The sequence below is a fragment of the Hemiscyllium ocellatum genome, chromosome 29, assembly GCF_020745735.1.
Source record: "Hemiscyllium ocellatum isolate sHemOce1 chromosome 29, sHemOce1.pat.X.cur, whole genome shotgun sequence".
Lineage (NCBI taxonomy): Eukaryota > Metazoa > Chordata > Chondrichthyes > Orectolobiformes > Hemiscylliidae > Hemiscyllium > Hemiscyllium ocellatum.
In genome coordinates this window covers 6885380-6897435 of record NC_083429.1, presented here as the reverse complement: position 1 = coordinate 6897435, position 12056 = coordinate 6885380, and positions in this window count along the sequence as shown.

Genomic DNA, 12056 nt, shown 5'->3' with positions numbered 1-12056 from the left:
AGTAATAAGATTCGACAGAGTCAGCATGGATTTAGAAAGGGGAATATACTGACTTGGATGGAAAATTGGCTGGCTGACAGGAAGCAAAGAGGAGTAATAAATGCTTCAGAATGGTAGGCAGCGACTAGTGGGATACCACAAGGTTCGGTGCTGGGACTGCAGCTGTTTACAATATACATTAGTAATATAGATGAACATATTAAAAGTAATACTAGCAAATTTGCTGATGACACAAAGCTGGGTGGCAGGGTGAAATGTGAGAAGGATGTTATGAGAATACAGGTTAACTTGGACAGGCTAGTTGAGTGGACGGATGCATAACAGATGCAGTTTAATGCGGATAAAATTTGTGGTTATCCACTTTGGAGGCAAGAACAGGAAGGTAGATTACTATCTAAAAGGAGTCAAGTTTGGTAAAGGGGAAGTACAACGCGATCTAGGTATTCTTGTACATCAGTCAATGAAAGCAAGCATGCAGGTACAGCAGATAGTGAAGAAAGCCCACTGCATGCTGGACCTCATAACAAGAGGTATTGAGTATAGGTGCAAAGAGGTCCTTCTGCAACTGTACAGGGCCCTGGTAAGACTGCATCTGGAGTATTGTGTGCAGTTTTGGTCTCCACATTTGAGGAAGAACATTGTGGCTATTGAGGGAGTGTTGGGTAGGTTAACGAGGTCAATTCCCGGAAAGGCGAATGATCATATTTTGAAAGATTGGAGCTTGCATACACTTGGTTTAGAAGAATGAGAGGGGATCTGATTGAGACCTACAAGATTATTAAAGGGTTGGACACTCTGGAGGCAGGAAGCATGTTTCCACGGATGGGTGAGTCCAGAACCAGAGGACAGTTTAAAAATAATGGAGAGGCCATTTAGAACAGAGTTGAGGAGAAATGTCTTCACCCAAAGAGTAGTGGACACATGGAATGCACTGCCCCAGAAGGCAGTGGAGGCCAAGTGTCTGGATACTTTCAAGAAATAGATGGATAGAGCTGTTAAAGATAGTGGAATCAAGTGTTACGGAGATAAGACAGGAACAGGATACTGATTGTGGGCGATCAGACATGATCATTATGAACGGTGGTGCTGACTCAAAGGGCAGAATGGCCTATTCCTGCACTTATCGTCTATTGTACCTGGTCAGTCCTACCTCATTCTGTGCCTTGCCCTTGCCTGTTTAACTTATCACCTGTACCAGCCTCAGACTTACCTCCTTTTTCACTATCTATTTAGATTTAGCCCCACACCCTCACTGGTTTAATGCCTCCCGAGTAGCACCAGCAAATCTCCCTGCTTGGATATTAGACACCTTCCAATTCAGGTGTAATCCATCCTTCTTATGCACGTCAATTCTACCCCAGCAGAGATTCCAATGATCCAAAAATGTGAATCCTTCTCCCTTTTATCACGTCCTTGGCCACGCATTCATCTGCTCTACCCTGCTATTCCTACTCTCACTAGCATGTGGCACCGGGAGTAATCCAGATATTATTACCCACAAGGACCTGCTTATTATCCTCCAGGCTAATTTGCTATATTCTCTCATCAGGACTTCATCCATGTCACTTATGTCATTGTTATCAATATCCAGCGACCTCGCACTTATCATTCTCTCCTATCAGAATATTCTGCACCCTCGGAGCCACCCTTCACCCAGACAGTAGGGAGGCACCACCCCATTCTGTTGTCTCACTGTCAGCTACAGAAACTGCAGTCTGTGCTGCAGACTACAGAGCTCCCATCAATATCGATCGCGTGGAACCTGATATACCTCACATTACACTAGATTCATTGCACTAGTAACTTGGCTGTCAGTGCGATATTCCCCTGAGAGTGTGACCCCCGACGCTTTTCAAAACAGTATACTTGTTTGAGATGGAAATAACCACAGGAGACCGCTGCACTACTTGCCCTCCACTCCTCCCTTTCCGAGAGGAAACCCATCTACCTGACTAGATCGGCAGTTTTCCTACCTTTCTGAAATTGCCAACTATCACACCTCCCGGCTCCTGTAAATTCTTCATTACCTTTAACCATCGCTCCATCTGATCCATGAAATCCTACAGGATTTGCATAATCACTTCCTGCAGACAATCAGGATCATCTAAACTTTCCTTAATCTCCTACATCCAACAGGAAGAGCACATCACTGTACAAATGGCCATCTCGGCACCTTAACAGTCTACAGACCCACGAAAAGACACACAGTCTTACAGCTTTACAAGACACGACTCTAGAATAAATTAGCACCAATATTTTATATTAAAAAAACTTAATCAAAGTATCATAAGATGTGTATTTAAAGAAATAAACCATCGCCCTACTTAATGTTGTAGCTTTACTAAAATAAAACAGCACTATCTTTGAAGAAACCGAAACCCACTGAGCTGTGAGTTACAGATAAACAGCACTAAACAGAACCTTCGGTCAGATTTGTCCATGTCGACCAGATATCCGAACGTAATCTTATCCTTCTTGCCAGCACGTGGGCCATATCCCTCTAAATTTCCCTATTCATGTCAAGTATCCAAATGCCTTTAAAATGCTATAATTGTCAGCCTCCACCACTTCTTCTGGCAGCTTATTTCATATACGCGCCACTCTCTGTGTGAAAAAGTTGTTCCTTAGTTCCCTTTTATATCTTTCCCCTCTCACCCTCAACCTATGCCCTCTATTTCTGGACTCTCCTACTCAGCGAAAAGACCTTGTCTATTTACGCTATCCGTGCGACGAATGATTTTATAAACCTCTATGGAGGTCACCCCTCACTCTCTGATGCTCCAGGGAAAGAAAGCCCCAGCCTTTTTGCTCTCTTCCTGCAGCTCAAACCCTCAAACCCTGGCAATGTCCTTGTCAAACATTTTTGAACCCTTTCAAGTTTCACAACATTCAAAAGAGGCCTAACCAATGTCCTGTACATGACCTTTCAACTTCTATACTCAATGCTCTGATCAATAAAGGAATGTATTCCAAACACTTTCTTCAATATCCTATCTATCTGCAACTCTACGTTCAATGAAATATGAACCTGCACTGCAAGATATCTTTGTTCATCAACACTATCTAGAAATTTGCCACTCAGTGTATCAGTCCTGTTAAGATTTGCTTTTCCAAAATGCAGCAAGTAACATTAATCTGAATTAAACTCCATCTGCCACTTCTCACCCATCTGAACAACATCCTGTTGTAATCTGAGGTAACCCGCTTCGCTGTCCAGTATACCTCCAATTTTGGTGTCATCTGCAAACTTACTAACTATACATTCTATGCTCATATCTAAATCATATGTATAAACGACGAAAAGTAGTGGACCCATCATTGATCCTTGTGGCACTCCGCTGGTCACATGCCTCCAATCTGAAAAACAGCCCTCCACCACTACCCTGCCTTTTACATTTGAGCCAGTTCTGTATCCAAATGGCTAGTTCTCCCTGTATTCCATGAGATCGAAACTTACTAACCAGTCTTCCATGGGGAACCTTGTCGAGCGGCTTACTGAATTCCATAGATCATGCCCACCTCTCTGCCCTCATCAATCCTCTTTGATATATCTTCAAATAACTCAATCAAGTTTGTGAGACATGATTTCCCACGCACATAGTCATGCTGACTATCACTAATCAATCCTTGCTTTTCAGAATACCCGCGCATCTTGTTCCTCAGGATTCCCTCCAACAACTTGCCCAGCATCAATGTCAGGCTCACCGGTCGATAGTTCCCTGGCTTGTCCTTACCACCTTTCCGAAATAGCAGCACCAAGTTAACCAAGCTCTCGTCTTTTGGCATCTCACCTGTGATAGTTGATGATACAAATATCTCAGCAAGAGGCCCAGCAACCACATTCCCATCTTTCCAGAGTTCTAGGGTACACCTGATCAGGTGCTGGGGATTAACCAAGATTTACGGGTTACAAGACACTCAGCACGTCCTGTTCTGTACGATGGACATATGCAACAGGTTGACATCTATTTCCCCACATTGTATATTGCCCATGTCATTCTCCACAGTAAACTCTGATGCTAAATATTCAATTATTATCTCCCATCTCCTGCGGCTCCACGCGTAGGCTACCTTGCTGATCTTTGAGGAGCCCTATTCTCTCTCTCGAGTTACCCTTTTGTTCTTAATGTATGTATAAACATCCTTGGGATTATTCATAAAACTATTTACCAAAGCTATCTCATGTCCCCTTTTTGTCCTCCTGATTTCCCTCTTAAGTATACTCCTACTGTCTTTAATGGTCAGGGATTTTTTTGGATTTTTGGATTAGAGTAAATGCAAAATATTACATCTTGATAAAACAAACGAGTGCAGACTTACACTAATTAAAAACAGGGCATTGAGTAGTGATATGGAACAAAGAGGCCGAGGGGTTCGGGTCTTTCAAGTCTGTTTCACATGGAGACAGGGTGGTTAAGAAGGTGCTTAGCACACTTGCCTTCATTGCTCAGACCTTTGAGTACAAGAGTTGGGATGTTATTTTGGATGTTGGGGAGGCCTTTTCTGGAATTCTGTGTGCAGTTCTGGTCATGCTGATATCGGGAAGACATTACTGGTTGAAGCGGATTCAGAAGAAATTTACCAGGAAGTTGATGGGAATGGATAGTTTGAGTTATAAGCAGAGGCTGAATAGGCTGCGACTTCTTTCACTGACGCAGAGGAGGCTGAGGAGTGACGTTATTAGACGTTTCTCAAATCATGGAGGGGTGGTATCAGTAATGCGAACAGCAGGTGTCCTTTCCAGGAAGGGACGCGATTCAAGACTGGGTACATATGTTTTAAGGTCGCAGCAGAACGGCTTTAAAAAGGTGTTGGGGAATTTGTTTTATTTTTGTTCAGATAATTGTTTATGTGTGGAATGAACAGTCAGAGGAAGTGGTAGTTGTGAATCAAATTACAATTTTAGGGTGGCACAGTGGCTCAGTGATTAGCACTGCTACCAGGACCCCAGGTTCGATTCCAGCTTTGGACAACTGTCTCTGTGGGACTTGCACATTCTCCCAGTGTCTGCATGGGTTTCTTCCAGGTGATCCAGTTTCCTCCCTAATAAGAGAGCAGCCCTATGGTCTGGGAGGACAATGCTGCATTTACCTTTTACACAGTGATGCCACTGTGTCTCTAGGGTGGGGAAAGGGAATGCTAAAGGTGGTGGATGGGACACCACTCAGGCACAGTGCTTTGTCCTGAAGGATGCTCACTTTCTTTAATATTGTTGGTGTCTGCACTGATGCAGGCAAGTGGAGAATGTTCCAACACAATCCTGATGTGGGCCTTATAAAGAGCAAACAGACATTGGGGAGTCAGGGGTTTGGGGAAACTGAGGTTGTTCTCCTTGTAGCAGAGGTAATTGAGGGGAGCTGTGACAGAGGGTTTAGAAAAGTTACACGTTGTAATAATAAATCTTACACGCATCAGCTCATTATACAAGGATTACAGGACACATATGAAAGTTTTGGGAAGATTCAAAGGAGAACTATTATGCAGCAAATGGGATTCAGATGGAATACAATACTCACACACAATGCGAATATCCAGGTACTGAGGAATTGACTAATTCAGTCAGAGTTTGGTGTTACAATGACTGAGATTACCATCTGAATGTCCACCTGTAGTATCCTGTAATACAAGTTTATAAAATCTGTCACTGTCAGTTCAGGTTAGAAACTCGCACCATCCCCTCCTCCTGGCCCAGGATGTCTGGACACATTACCCGTTGTGGAAGTCAGCAGTTAGTTCAGAGGGAAATCCATGTGAGTTTCAAGGGTTTTCCACCATGGGACTTCATGGGACTGAACAGGACAGATCTTTGACGCATGGGACAGAATATTCCAAGTGTTAGTTAGATGTGGAGAGCAGGATTTGCTTCTTTTTTTTCCTTCCGTGCTGCCGCTGTGCCTCATCAATAAGATATGAGGGTATGAAAGGCTCACACAGCTTGAAGGGCAATATGTCTCCATTCTGATCAATGGGCAGCAAGCTCCATCCATAGAGTATCTCTAAAAACAGAGCAATTCTGCATGCTTCCCACTGCCCAGGACTCCCAGTAAGTGTTTAGAAGAATGGGGGGGGGGCTCCTAGAAAAGGCATAATTGCAAAGTTCTAAGAGGATTGTGAAGAGTGAGAGATGCACAGCAGAAGGGGGCAACAAGTTGGCAGATCGAGTATAATTTGGGAAAATGGAACGTTGGTCATTTTGGAGGAGATAATAAAAGAACAGAGTGCTATTGACATGGTGGAAACTGTAGAAAGCTGCACCACAAAAGGACCAGTGGGTAATTGTACAGAAAACACAGAAAGCTCGCAGATTCTGGGTCAGTCACAAAATCAAGGGTTCTGTTTCAGATTCATCAAGTTTAAGGCAACACCGACACGGGTAAGGGGTTTCAGTAGCAATGGAGCTGGGGTGAGGTGGAGACAAGCAACATTTTAGAGATTGGAATTCCTGGTGTTTATGATTGTGTAGATGCCTGATCAGAAGGTCACCTTGGGATTACAGATATGGCAGCAATATTGTGAAGAGTCTAGTTCTGCTTCAGACTACACCCAGTGAGAGGGAGAGGCTCAGCAGTAAGGGAAATGAATTTGTAATAGCAACTGACAGCAACGGGTTTAATCGTAACAGTGTTTCATCAGAGGAAATTGCAGCGAATCGATTAATGGGAGTGTGATAAGCAGTTTGGTAACTGAGTAACAGTGCAGCAATGGAGAGGGATGATGGGAAGGGAGAGCTTGGCATCGTTACTGTACATGTGAAACCCAACACAGCGCTTTTGGACGATGTCACCGCGTGGCAGTTTGTAGGTGAGATACAGGAGAGAGCAAGGATAGATCCTTGAGGGACACCAAGTACAAGGAATTCAGAAAGGAAAGGGAGAGTGGAGATTGAGCAGGATCTACAAATGATGGTGAGGTCAAATGTTAGGTTTTTTTTGCAGAATGGATGGGAAGGACATAACCAGAAAAGACAGACAGACAGAACAAGGAACAATACCTGTGAATTGGCGAGGGGGAGTGATGAGGAGGAAACAGAGTTGGAATGATAGTAGTTTAGCGAGACTAGTAAAAGATCAAAATGAGCTCTGATTAGGCTTAACAAGAGACTGGAGAAAGATGCAAGTTTGGGACAAAAATCAGGAACACCACATGAGACAGTTTATCTCGGTGGGCTAGTGGGAGGGAGGGAAGCAGCAGAGGCAGCTGGTCGGATTGTCTCAGTCTTAGTGACAGAGAAACTCCATGTGCTCCTTGCTCTTGTTGTTGGAGGGAAGGATGAAGGAGACAGGATGATGGACAGGGTTTTACAAAGAAACAAAACCAGGATTAGTGATATTTAAAATGAGTGAACAAACCTAATGTATTTAACTTTTACTCAGAATATTAAAATGTACATTTGTAGTCCATGTTCGAATCCCAGCTCGGCAGATGGTAGAATCTGAATTCAAGAAAAAATAACTGGAATTAGGAATCTCCTGATCTCCATGAAACCATTGTCAATGGCAGAAACAATCCAGCCAACCTGACAGTCACCCAACAAGCTACTCACTGAAATAATGACTGCAAAGTCTCAACAAAGGAATGAAACTGGATGGACCACATTAGGCATTAGGAAATACAACACAGAATCAGCCCTCTCGACTCTGCAACATCCTGCTCATTATCATCTGTTTGTTTTTGTGCCAAAACGTGGCGAGCTGACTCACAGACTAGTCAAGGAACAGCCTGACATAGTCACACTCACGGAGTAATCTCTTACAGATAATGGCCAGATACCACCATCACCATCCTTTGATATCGAGAGTGTGATGACGGAAAAGCACAACAGGTCAGGCAGCATCCGAGAAGCAGGAGAATCGACGTGTCGAAACTAAGCCTTTCATCAGCCAGACCTGCTGTGCGTTTCTAGCACCACACTCTCGACTCTGATCTCCAGCATCTGCGGTCTTCACTTTCTCCTGAAAACTCTGGATATGTCCTGTCCCACCAACAGGAGAGACCAGGCAGAGGTGACGGTACAGTGGTGTACATACAAGAACGATTTGCCCTGGAAGCACTCAGCATTGACTTTGGACACCAGGGAGTCTCATGGTTTCTGCTAATTACCATGTACCGTGCTCAAACGGCTGATGAATCAGTGCTCCTCCATGTTGAAGAACAATTTGAGGAAGCACTGAGGCAATAAAATGGTTTCAAGCCTACTCTGGGTACAGGATTTCAATGTCCTCTACCAAGAGTAGCACAGCTGCAGGATTACTGACTGAGCTGGTCGGGTCCTCCAGGACATAGCTGCTCAACTGGGTTTGCAGCAGACAGTAACGGAACCAGCAAGAGGGAAAAAACTACTTGATCTTATCAGTATGAATCTACCAGCAGCAAATGCATCTGTCCATGACAGTGTCGGTAAGAGCGACCATCCCACAATCTTTTTGGAGACAAAGCCTCACCTTAAAGTTGAGAAAAACCTCCCTTGATCTGAGTGCTACTTTCAATGTGATAAATGGGACAGATGTAGGAACTCAAAATGGATCCCTCTGAGGCACTGTGGGATAACAACAGCACAGAACTGTACTCGAGCACAATTTGTAATCTCATGAGTTTGTACATTCTGCACTCACCCATCACAATGGACAGGAAAGGAGGGCATGCCATGAGCAGCACCAGACAGACCTAAAAATGAAGTGCCAACCTGGTGAAGCTACCAAACAGGACTATCTGCATATCAAACATCAGCAGCAAGCAACAGAGCTAAATGATCCCACAATCAATGGGTCAGATCAGAGCTCTGCACTTCTGCCGCACCCAGTTGTGAATGGTAATGGACAATTAAACAACTCGTTGCAGGAAGCACCACAGATATCCCCACCCTTACTGATGGAGGGGTTTCATACATCCATGCAAAAGATAAGATGACAGCATTTGCAGCAATTTTCAGCCAGATGCAAAGTGGGATGATCCATCTCAGCCTTCTCCAGTGGTCCCTAATATCACAGATGCGAGCTTTAAGCCAGTTCAATTTAGTTTGAATAATACCGAGAAATGGTTAAGTAGTGTAAAGGCTATGGGTCCTGCTAACATTCTGACAATAACACTGATAGCTTGTGCTCCAGAACTTGCCACCCACCAAACCACGTACCGCTCCAGCACTGGCATCTACTGACAATGTGGAACATTGCCCAGGCATGTACAACACAAAAACACAGGGCAAATCCAACCCAGGAAATTTCCCTCTATCAGTCCACACTCGATCAGCAGTAAAGTGATGGAAGATGTCACCAACAGGGCTAGCAAGCAGCAGCTGCTCAGCAACAGCCAGCTGAGTGACACTCATTTTAGGCTCCACCAGGGCCACTCAGCTCCCGATTGTGTTACCGCCTGATTCACAACCTGACAACCAGCTGAATCCCAGAGGCGAGGTGAGAGTGACAGCCCGGTTCCACTCCAACACCACTATTTCTAGCTGATTCCACCCTCACCTCAGCTCAGCTCAGCTCATATACTCAAACTCTCATCCATTGTGTGGTATCTCCAGACTTAATTATCCAAACACACTCCTGGCCAGCCTCCCAAATTCAACCTTCCTGTAATCTCAAGAAAAATTGCAAGCTCTATCGCCCACGTGCTCACTTCTCCCCAAACATGTTCATCTGTCAAAAGGATCCTATTCATAATGAGCAACAATTCAAAATTCTCATTCTTGATTTGATTCCTGGCTGTGATCATCCCTGTCTCCCTGCACCACACATCCTTTGAGACCTCGACAACCCATTTTCTTTGAGATTCCCAACGACTTGTTAATTCATTACTTCAACTGTGTGGCTGATTCTACAGTTGCCAAAGCACTGTGGTCTGGAATTTGCAGACAAAACCTCACAGGTCTGCTTCCCACCGTTGAAACATCCCTCAAAATCTGACTTTTGGCAATTGTTTTGGACACCTGATCAAATATCTAAAGTTCTCAATCGTATTTTTGTGAAATTATAAGCATGATGATAAAACTACAAAGTTCTTGATTTGGACATTATCTTCAAATATTCACTGTTGCTGTAATGAATACTCTGTAATGTCTCTTACCCAAGCACAGTGTGGGAGCACCTTCTCCACACAAACTGCAGCTGTACAATAAAGTCAAACATCACCCTCTCCACAGGCAACAGGGTTTCGGCATTAATCACTGGGATCTGTGGAAGGAGAAACACAGTTGATGTTTCAGGGAATGCAAAACGGATTACAGGGAATGAAAATGGTTCAGAATTTGATCGTCAGAAATGGAAGGAAAATACACTTGCTCATTGGAAAAAGGAATTCTTGACTGTCAAAAATATTCAAGAAATAAGTAATGTGATAATAGAGCAGCACATGGTCAGGGGCTGGACCGCAGTGAAAAACTCATTTACAAAGGCTCTAGAAAAGTAATAATACAGTATTAAACAGACCAAAAATACACCCATGGTTCAGACTGAGGAAGCTAGATATTGACAAAGTGGTCCTGAGGGAGCCCAGAGGTGAATCAGAGCAGGATTGGCTGCTGTCATCACAATGACACTGTACTAGACAAAGACTGCACATGCGCCTGGCTGCACCTTGCCCCCTAGAAAGATGGCGGCCGGGCACGTGTCCAGTAAATCGTTGTCCCGAATAAACATGGCGGCGCTGACTCAGCCCTTCAGCCGCTGAGGCCATTCCCCATTTACTGCAAACACGGGACTGGGACGTTCAAACTTTACCGACGTGCACAGTTTGTTTGTAAAACCTCTCCGCTCATAGCAACACGGTTTTTCTCCCGTTTTCCTGTTTATTTCTTTCCTTACCGTATTCTTCCTCTCCATAACTTCCCGAGCATTCATTACAGCGTCTCTGCACCGCGCGCGAGGGTGATCACATGGTTTAATTTAGCTCCGCCCTTCATTCACTTTGATTGGTTGGAGGACCAACCTCCCGCAAGGTCATCCAGCTCCGCCCACCCTCCTTTCATTGGCCGGGTGCTGACGTCAATCACCCGGGGACCTTTTGTTGGCTCGAGCATGCGCAGTATGTCCTGCTTTTGGGGATATGTTGGGTCATGTGATGGGAGAGCTTACTGAGGGTTAGAATTTCCTTTGTGAGACTCTGCAGTAGATTTCCTTTATTCATGGAGGGCATTGTCTTCCTACTCATACCTGTATAGCTGTGACTGATGAATTAATGCCATCTAAATCAGTACATAAACACCCCATTTGCACAACATCTGAGGTCTTTAGCACATTGTATTACGTTCTTCTTTGGACTCGGGAAATCTGAGCAGGAGTAGGCAATTCATCCCTTTCAGCTTGTTCCCCCATTCTATCAGATCATGGCTGGGCCAACCCAGACCTAAACACCTCTTTTCTGCTTTATCCACATAGCCCTCAACTGCTCAGTAATTCAAAAAAATCTGTCTGCTCTATTTTAAAATAACTTGAGGTAGAATCATAGATTCCCTACTGTGTGGAAACAAGCCCTTCAGCCCAACAAGCCAGAACAACCCTCTGAAGAGTAACCCAACCATTCCCCTCCCACATTTAACTTTGTTTGAGTGAGAAAATTCTAGCCATTCACAGAGAGAAAATTCTTGACTTTTTCTAAAATGAATGTTCCCCTCTATAATGTCCCCTGGTTTGAGACTTCACTGGTGCTGGAAGATCTAGTCAACATGCACCCTGTCGAGCTCCTCAGAATCTTGTTTCCATAAGATCACCCCTGCTTATGTATTCTTGATAGGTTAACCCTTTCGTCCTCGAAGCAGCTAAGTGAATCTTTTTTGAATGGTCTCTGATGTTGGTTTATCCTTTATTAAATATAGGAGCTAATATTGTATACAGCTCTGCAATGTGAGGACTCAGCAACAGCCAATGTGGTTAACCAATCCTCAGTCCATACTAATATATTACACTGATACCATGAGCTCCTAAATTGTGCAATTAACTTTTATGTAGCACCTTATCATTGCATTTTTTAAAATCCAAAGACAGAACATCATTGGATTGCCCTGTATCAGCCCTGCTTATTCTCTCCTCAATGAACTGCCGTAAATTTGTCAAATA